Below are 7,850 nucleotides of genomic sequence, written 5' to 3'. Positions count from 1 at the left end.
AATAAAATAAAATAAAATAAAATAAAATAAAATAAAATAAAATAAAACGCAAGAAACCACCTTCCCTGTCATGGCCTAAGAAATGACAACTGTTGGGAGGATTACACCTCCTACCCAAGTGATAACATCTCTATGAGAACAGGGTCGGGGGCTCAGTCATTAAACACAGAAACTGGCCCAAGAACAGCCTGTTGAAAAAAACACGTTAAGTAAATTCCATTTTTATAGCATTGGCTGACATCTAAAAATTCCAAATTAGAAGCTATAAAATGTATGACAGGTATCTTCAGAACAAATTAACTGTGGGGTGCCTGGGTGGTTCAGTCAGCGAAGCAGAGGACTCTTGATTTCGGCTCAGGTCATGATTGTACGGTTCATAATTCAAGCCCCGCATCAGGCTCCACAGACAGTGCGGAGCTTGCTTGGGCTTCTCTCCCTCCCTCCCTCTCTCTCTCCCCTTCCCCCCTTGACGTGCACATGTGAGAACTCTCCCTCTCCCAAAATAAATAAATAAACTTAAAAAAAAAGAAGAATGTATTCATTGCAAAATCAATTATGTGCCACACACCACTTGGGATTTTATGAAAATTAGCACAATCTCAAAATTGAAGAAAATGTACTATAAAGTATGCTTTGTTATTTTCATTGGTATGAATACAGACCCAATACTTAATTCTCACCTTCACTATTATAAAGTGCCTGCAGTTTTTTCCCATTTTAAAGTGAGGAAAATAACAGCTACCTCACTGCATTTTTGTGAAGATTAAATGAGTTACCATATTTATATACTCAGAACAGGGCCTGTCAGATGGGGACTACTTATGAAACGTTAGCTATTATTGTTGCTGTTGTTATCAGGCACTAGCCTGGCTAACACTATTAGACCAAGTTAAATAGAAGTTCATTTACTTAATCTGTTCAAAAAAGCATTAATAGAAGCAAGACACACATATAATCCATGGTCCTGACAACAAAATTTGTCCTCAGAGCTTCAGATGTCTTCTAAAAGCCACGACCAGATCCTCATCACAGAATTGCCTATAAATTGCTTATTTCTTAGAATGTGATTGTACCTTGAAGCAGAAACATAGATTTAGTAGACCCGAAATGTACGCCAGAGAGAAATGAATTAGCAACTTCACTAAAAGGCTCCTTTAAAAAAGGAAAAAAAAAAAAAAAAAAGACAGCAATTTTTACCTTCTATTCATGCCAGATGATGTTCCTGATTCCATAAGATTTGGGGCACCTTTATCTGATAAGGGCCCAAGAGTTTATGAGAGCTTCAAACGACCACGCTCTGGGTTAAAAATAATCAGTGAGAAACAAAAACTGAGAAACAAGTGAGAAACGAAAAGCAGAAGTATGCTCAAGACTGCTCCATTTGCACTCTCCCACAGTGGGTGTTTTCCTGTCTATCAGATACCATCCTCCAGCCCAGCAGTTCCCTAATGGGTGACCTGCAGGCCACAAAACCACAGGATGCCGGGCCACATAAGGGTTTTAGGGTCTGGTGAGCTTCTCCTCCTGGAAAGCTACAGTGCCTACGGAAACCACAGACCCCCTTTTCCAAGGAACATTACTAGAATCCAGGTTTTGGAAATGTTGAGACAGCCTGAAATTAATCACTTCATTCCATTGAGGAATGACTGTGGGCTCATTCACCTGGCCCGGCAAAGCCAACACTCACTTAAAAGCAGATGGAGAAGAATGTTAACCCTATCCATACACACGGCCCCTCATTCGTTGCATGATTTCACATTTTGGATCAAGTCAAAAAGAAACTATCCTCAGGATTGATCTGGGAAGGTATAAATTATAGGAATGGTTTATGAGAAGCCATTCTCATAAAAGAAGTGATTTTAGAAGATGTGTAGAATAATGGGGCTCAGTCGGTTAAGCATCCGTCTTCGGCTCAGGTCATGATCTCATGGTTCATGGGTTCAAGCCCCACATCAGGCTCTGTGCTGACAGCTCAGAGACTGGAGCCTGCTTTGGATTCTGTGTCTCCTCTCTCTGCCCCTCTCCCACTCATGCTCTGCCACTCTCTCTCAAAAGTAAATAAACATTAGGGGCGCCTGGGTGGCGCAGTCGGTTAAGCATCCGACTTCAGCCAGGTCACGATCTCGTGGTCCGTGAGTTCGAGCCCCGCGTCAGGCTCTGGGCTGATGGCTCAGAGCCTGGAGCCTGTTTCCGATTCTGTGTCTCCCTCTCTCTCTGCCCCTCCCCCGTCCATGCTCTGTCTCTCTCTGTCCCAAAAATAAATAAACGTTGAAAAAAGTAAATAAACATTAAAAATTATTTTTTTAAAAAGATTTGTAGATTAAGAGAAAGGAAGAAGATGTAAGAACAAACCTGTCAACAAAATGAATTTAATTCTGCTGTTTTTTGTGGGGTTTTTTTGGTTTATTTATTTCAACAGAGCAGGGAAGGGGCAGAGAGGGAGGGAGGGAAAGAGAGGGAGAAAGAGAATCCCAAGCAGGCTCCACACAGTCAGCACAGAGCTCACCAAGGGGCTTGATTTCATGAACTGTGAGATTATAACCTAAGCCGAACCCAAGAGTCAAACACTTAACTGACTGAGCCACCGAGGTGCCCCTCTCCAAATGTTAATTTTTAAGTCAAAGAGAAGACTGCAGGTGCATGGCAACCTGATCAGAATATGTCCAAAGTCATCAGGAAGAAATCTACTGATGTTAGTTTAGTGGGGTGACAAACGGAGAGGAATATTCAGGATTCTTTGTCAAACTTTGTCTGGAAAAAAATTCCAGAATCCGAAATATCTGTTTATATTATAGGTTTCCCTTTTTTTTTCTAGCACCCAATACATCATAGAAAATTAGGGATTTTAGGGGCGCCTGGGTGGCGCAGCTGGTTAAGCGTCCGACTTCAGCCAGGTCACGATCTCGCGGTTCGTGAGTTCGAGCCCCGCGTCAGGCTCTGGGCTGATGGCTCGGAGCCTGGAGCCTGTTTCCGATTCTGTGTCTCCCTCTCTCTCTGCCCCTCCCCTGTTCATGCTCTGTCTCTCTCTGTCCCAAAAATAAATTTTAAAAAATGTTGAAAAAAAAATTAAAAAAAAAAAAAAAAAATTAGGGATTTGGGGAAACATCTTGCCACCCCTCAGGCCACAGTGGTATTCATCCAACCATAACTGCCCAAAATGGCTCCACTTCTACCCTTCCTATTGACCAAATGTACGAAGGCACAGCATCAGCAGAGGGGAAGCTGAAATTCCTGAAATAATAAGAACCTAGAATAAAGCCATCTTGGGTTATGTAGTTGTTTCCCAAGATTCAAAACCACTCAGAATCTTAAGCCTGGGTCCCCTAAGTGGGGCAGGAGAAGAGCTGGGAAGGGGCTGCTTAGCTGAGGTTATAGAAAAGCTTTATTCCACAGGCTCTGCAGTTGAACAGAAAGTCACATAAAAGTGCCCATTTTGTTCCAGCACTGTCCAACTGAACCTTCAGTGACAATGAAAATGTTCTGTACAAACAGCGTTTAACATGGTAGCCACTAGCCACATGTGGCTATCCAGCACTGGAAATGTAACTAGTTCAACTGAGGAACTAAATTTTTTTATTTTAATTCATTTTAGCTTAAATAATCACATGTAGCCTGTGGCTTCTGTATTTCGTAGTGCAACTAGCTCATACATTTAATATTCCATCAACATGAATTCCACAAAAATGGAGACGGTTGGGGACCAAGAAAGGTTCTCCGGAAGTCCTGGGAAACGGACTATTTGCCTTATCAAAGAAGTAGGGAAGAATCAAGTCTATTATCTCATGAATCTCTAAGTATACTAGATTTAAGACAAGCATCACTCCCATCTTACTAAATGGGGAAACTGAGATAGAGATTCAACTAATTGATATAAACAGGAACTGCTATTTGTGGAATCTCTACATGTATGCAGGTTTTTACGTGCAATCGTTTACAACCATCTTCCAAGGCAAACATTACTGCCACTCTTCTCCTGGTGTGGTAACTGAAGTTCACTAAGGTTAAATGCTTAGGAAAAGCCACACAGCAAGTGAAGCTGAGATTTGAACTCAGAACTATTTTTAAAGCCCAAACAAAATACAGGAAAAAATCAATTCTCCCTTCCAGATTTAGTCAACAAGTATTTTTTGAGCCTCTGTTATATGCACAACAGCATGCTAAGTGCTTGGGAGGGGGGAATACAAAGATGAGGAAAGAAAACCATTGATATCACTGAACCTCATAGTTGTGTGGGCTTGCTATTCTTCTCTAACAAGGGACATGAATTATTCAATTACTCACAGCTAGCTCCTCTTGTATATTACAGCAATCAACTGGTCTGGAATAAAAAATAAGCTAATATTTTTAGCACTTCAAAAACACGCAGAACTAAAAGCACATGTGACGAGAGAAAAAAACAGATAAAATAGACTTCATCAGAATTAAAAACTTTGGGGCACCAAAGGACACCAGCAACGAAATGAAAAGATAATCCAGAGAATGGGAGGAAATACCGGCCAATCACGTATCTGACAAGGGACTCGTATCCACACTGTGTTTTTTAAAAAACTCTTGCAACATAATAATAAAAAGACAAATAACCTGCACACATGTTTGGGTGTCCAGCTCTTTTTGGTCTAGGAGTGGAATACGAGATCACACAATAACTCTATGTTTGGTATTTTGAGGAAGTGCCAAACTGTTAGCAAAGTGACTGCACCATTCAACAACCACAACAGCAAGGTATGAGGGCTCAAACTTCCGTGCAACCTCACCAACACTTGCAGTTGCCTGTCTTTTTCATCTTAGCCATTCCTGATGGTAGGAAATAATATCTCAGTATGGTTTCATACGCATTTTCCTAACAACCAGTGATGCTGAACATCACTTCTTGTGTTTACTGACCATTTACTTACCTTCTTTGGAGAAATGCCTGCTTAAATCCCATGCCCCTTTAATCATATTCATTACATAAGTCCTATTCAGTTCAAAGAAACATGATGGAGAGGAAAAACAATTTTTTTCTTCTATTCATCAATACAGTTTCTTCAGGTATCTCAAAATGTGAAGCTATAAATGCCCAGATTCTCTTATAATGTGCCAGGTTGAAGGCGGGGACTGTGGGCTCACCTGAGTCTAAAGCCCAGTTCTCCTGCTTCTAGGTGACCTGGAGCAAGTGACTTAATCTGAGCCTCAGTTTCTCGTTCCTGCAAAACACAATTCACACACACACCTCAGAGATGTCGAAAGGAGCAGGCTATCTAGCACGTGGTGAGTACTCAACAAATGCCAATGTTACTGTTTTATCAACAACATGGCATCATTACTGTTGTTATAACCCCAGTTCCCACAGGAAGCCTGAAAATGTGACTGACACATATGTTTTCCGTGTACATTTAGTGCTTCATTACTGCTCTACTCAATTTAATTCAGACTCCCAATGCCCAAACATAAACAGGGCTCACTGTCACCACCACTTGTTATCCCAGGGACTTAGACTTTGAAATAAGGCCCCCAAATATTTCACTGGATAGAACAAAGGCTGCCCTGTCCCCTGGCAAAAGCAACAGGGGATATTTCCCAAGTCAACAATAGAAAAAAATTTTTTTTAATTTTTTTAAAATGTTTATTTATTTTTGAGAGAGACAGAGACAGAATGCGAGTGGTTTAGGGGCAGAGAGAGAGGGAGACACAGAATCCGGCAGGCACCAGGCTCAGAGCTGTCAGCACAGAGCCCGATGCGGGGCTTGAACCCACCAGCTGTGAGATCATGACCTGAGCTGAAGTCGGACACCTAACCGACTGAGCCACCCAGGTGCCCCAGAAAAAAAAAAATTTTTTTTAATAGGTATGCTTTTGTTGTTTCTAGGAGAACTGAATGAAGAAGAAAATGTCTGCATCTCCTCAGAGATGGCTGGCAAACAGGGGGAAAGAATACTAGAAAATGAAGCTGCCGGCTAGGGGGAGCTGGCAGAGGAACATGAGTACCACCAGCCTCTGTACCAGAGGATCACCAACACCCACGGAGCAAAGTAAGGGGCTGTGATATAGCTGGAAGCCAACCAAGTTCAGGAACTCCCCCCCCTTTTTTTCTTCTTTAAGTCTACATGAAAAAGGAAGAGAAACTGCACAGGAGTGAACTCTCTCCTCTGTAGGACAAACATCCGGTTCTCCTTTCCCTCTTGCTGAGCAAGGGTGGTGGAACAGGAGCCTGGAGAAGTATCTGCGGTTCCAAGTGGACCACACCTCATTACCAACGTCAGGTAAAGTGCAGCAGTGACCTCGGGCTTGCCCAGGCCACCCCACCAGGCCAGCCACACACACTGCCCGCCGAAGAACCCAAATCTTCCAATAGCTCCTTCTAGCCACACATCTCCAAAAACATCTGGGAAGAGACAGCAACACTGTGCACTAGTGAGGAGCACGTGTGCTTTGGTCTCCACACTTGTCGGTTGGGCACAAGAGCCCCAAATCTCAAAATATTAAAAGGAAGTATGTCATGGGATTTGCCTATCACAAGGACCTCTTTTAGCACCCACGAAAACCTCACAGTCTCTGTGGGGACTTCTCCTGGGCACTATCTACCTCCCGCTCAGTAAAATAGGGAGAAGTTAAACAACTTCCTCACAGGAATGTCTGCTGGGGCCAAATGTAAGTGCTCCTGAAATCTGAGTGGATAATAATGTTCTTGTCCTTCCGGGTCTGTCCCTGAATGCTGCCTCTGTTTTGCGTTTTTCCACAATAAAGGCATAGAACTTGAGAGCTGAGAAGGCCCACAGGAGCTGAGAAAGCCGAAATAACTTACCACAGGTCACAGAGAATGGAAGGGGCCGAGACAAGACTTAACAATCAGCTTTATCCATAAAAACTGGAAAGTACATTGTTCAGATTATAATCCACTTTCTCCATAAAGAGTATGTCCCTGACCCGGAACTTAAGTGCTCACAAGGCAAATGTCAAGGGAATTAGGAATATGGATTCTGAACCAATAACAAGGTTCAAATTCAGTTCTGTCCCTTACAGAAGTGTGTGGCTTCAAGCAAGTTCTTAAACCTTGCCTTCCTGATCCATCACAAGGGGCTAATAAAGGCACCAACCCTGTAGACTACTCTGAGAATGAATGTACCAATATAATTTCTAGAATAGTGTTTGATGTAAATACTAGATAACTCATCATCATCATCATCATCATCATCATCATCATCCTAAAACAGAGGGGAAATGAGAGTGAAAACATTGGGGATTACATCAGAAAAGACAGAAAGTGTGTGGTCACTAAGTAGGTAGAGCACCATTTAACTTAAAAAATGTAAACATACACCAAAAGTCATCTTAACAGTGGCTAGTGGAACAGTGAAACAAGAACAGGTTATAAAACGTTAGGTACAATACGACTCCAATGATGTTAAATAATCATATCTGCACACATACGTATTCTCCAAAAAGAAAGTGAAAACAACAAATGACATGTTAACCACAACTATCTGGGCAGTGGTACATGGATGGCCCTTACTGTCTTCTCTATTTCCAAAGTCTTATGCAGCAGATGTGTATTACTGCGGAAGTCAAAACAAATGTATGTTTTAAAGATTATTTTTATTTTTTAATTTTTTTAAAAGTTAATCTGTTTTAGTAATCTGTATATCCCATGTGGGGCTTGAACTCACAACCCTGAGATCAAGAGTCGCACTTTCTACTGACTAAGCCAGCCAGGCACCAGTAAAGATTATTTTTAAAGAAGAAACTTGATAACAAGCCAGGTCTCAAATGGCTGAAGGGCTATTATAAGCAGGAGCAATGGGATAGGTGGAATCCTTACAAGCAGTGTTTGGGAGGGGAGACCAAGAGAGGGGGAGTAGGGGGAAACCTCA

The 7,850-nt window shown here is 42.0% G+C and overlaps 1 protein-coding gene across 2 annotated transcripts in view; it reads right to left on the bottom strand.

Moving 5' to 3' along the window:
* TMCC3 (transmembrane and coiled-coil domain family 3) overlaps nucleotides 1-7,850 on the bottom strand; it is a 329,048-nt gene that overhangs the window by 283,958 nt on the left and 37,240 nt on the right. The window contains exons 2-3 of one of the 2 annotated variants that reach the window (XM_040491215.1): nucleotides 5,110-5,186; nucleotides 1,198-1,297 (exon numbers count right to left, since the gene is read on the bottom strand). The exons of the other annotated variant lie outside the window; for it this stretch is intronic. The gene's annotated coding sequence lies outside the window, so the exon portion shown is untranslated. The remainder of the gene's footprint in view (nucleotides 1-1,197; nucleotides 1,298-5,109; nucleotides 5,187-7,850) is intronic. 2 annotated transcript variants of the gene reach the window in all.

The sequence above is a fragment of the Herpailurus yagouaroundi genome, unplaced genomic scaffold, assembly GCF_014898765.1.
Source record: "Herpailurus yagouaroundi ecotype Mexico unplaced genomic scaffold, PumYag 182, whole genome shotgun sequence".
Taxonomy (NCBI): Eukaryota; Metazoa; Chordata; class Mammalia; order Carnivora; family Felidae; genus Herpailurus; species Herpailurus yagouaroundi.
This window is presented reverse-complemented; position numbering and strand designations above follow the sequence as displayed.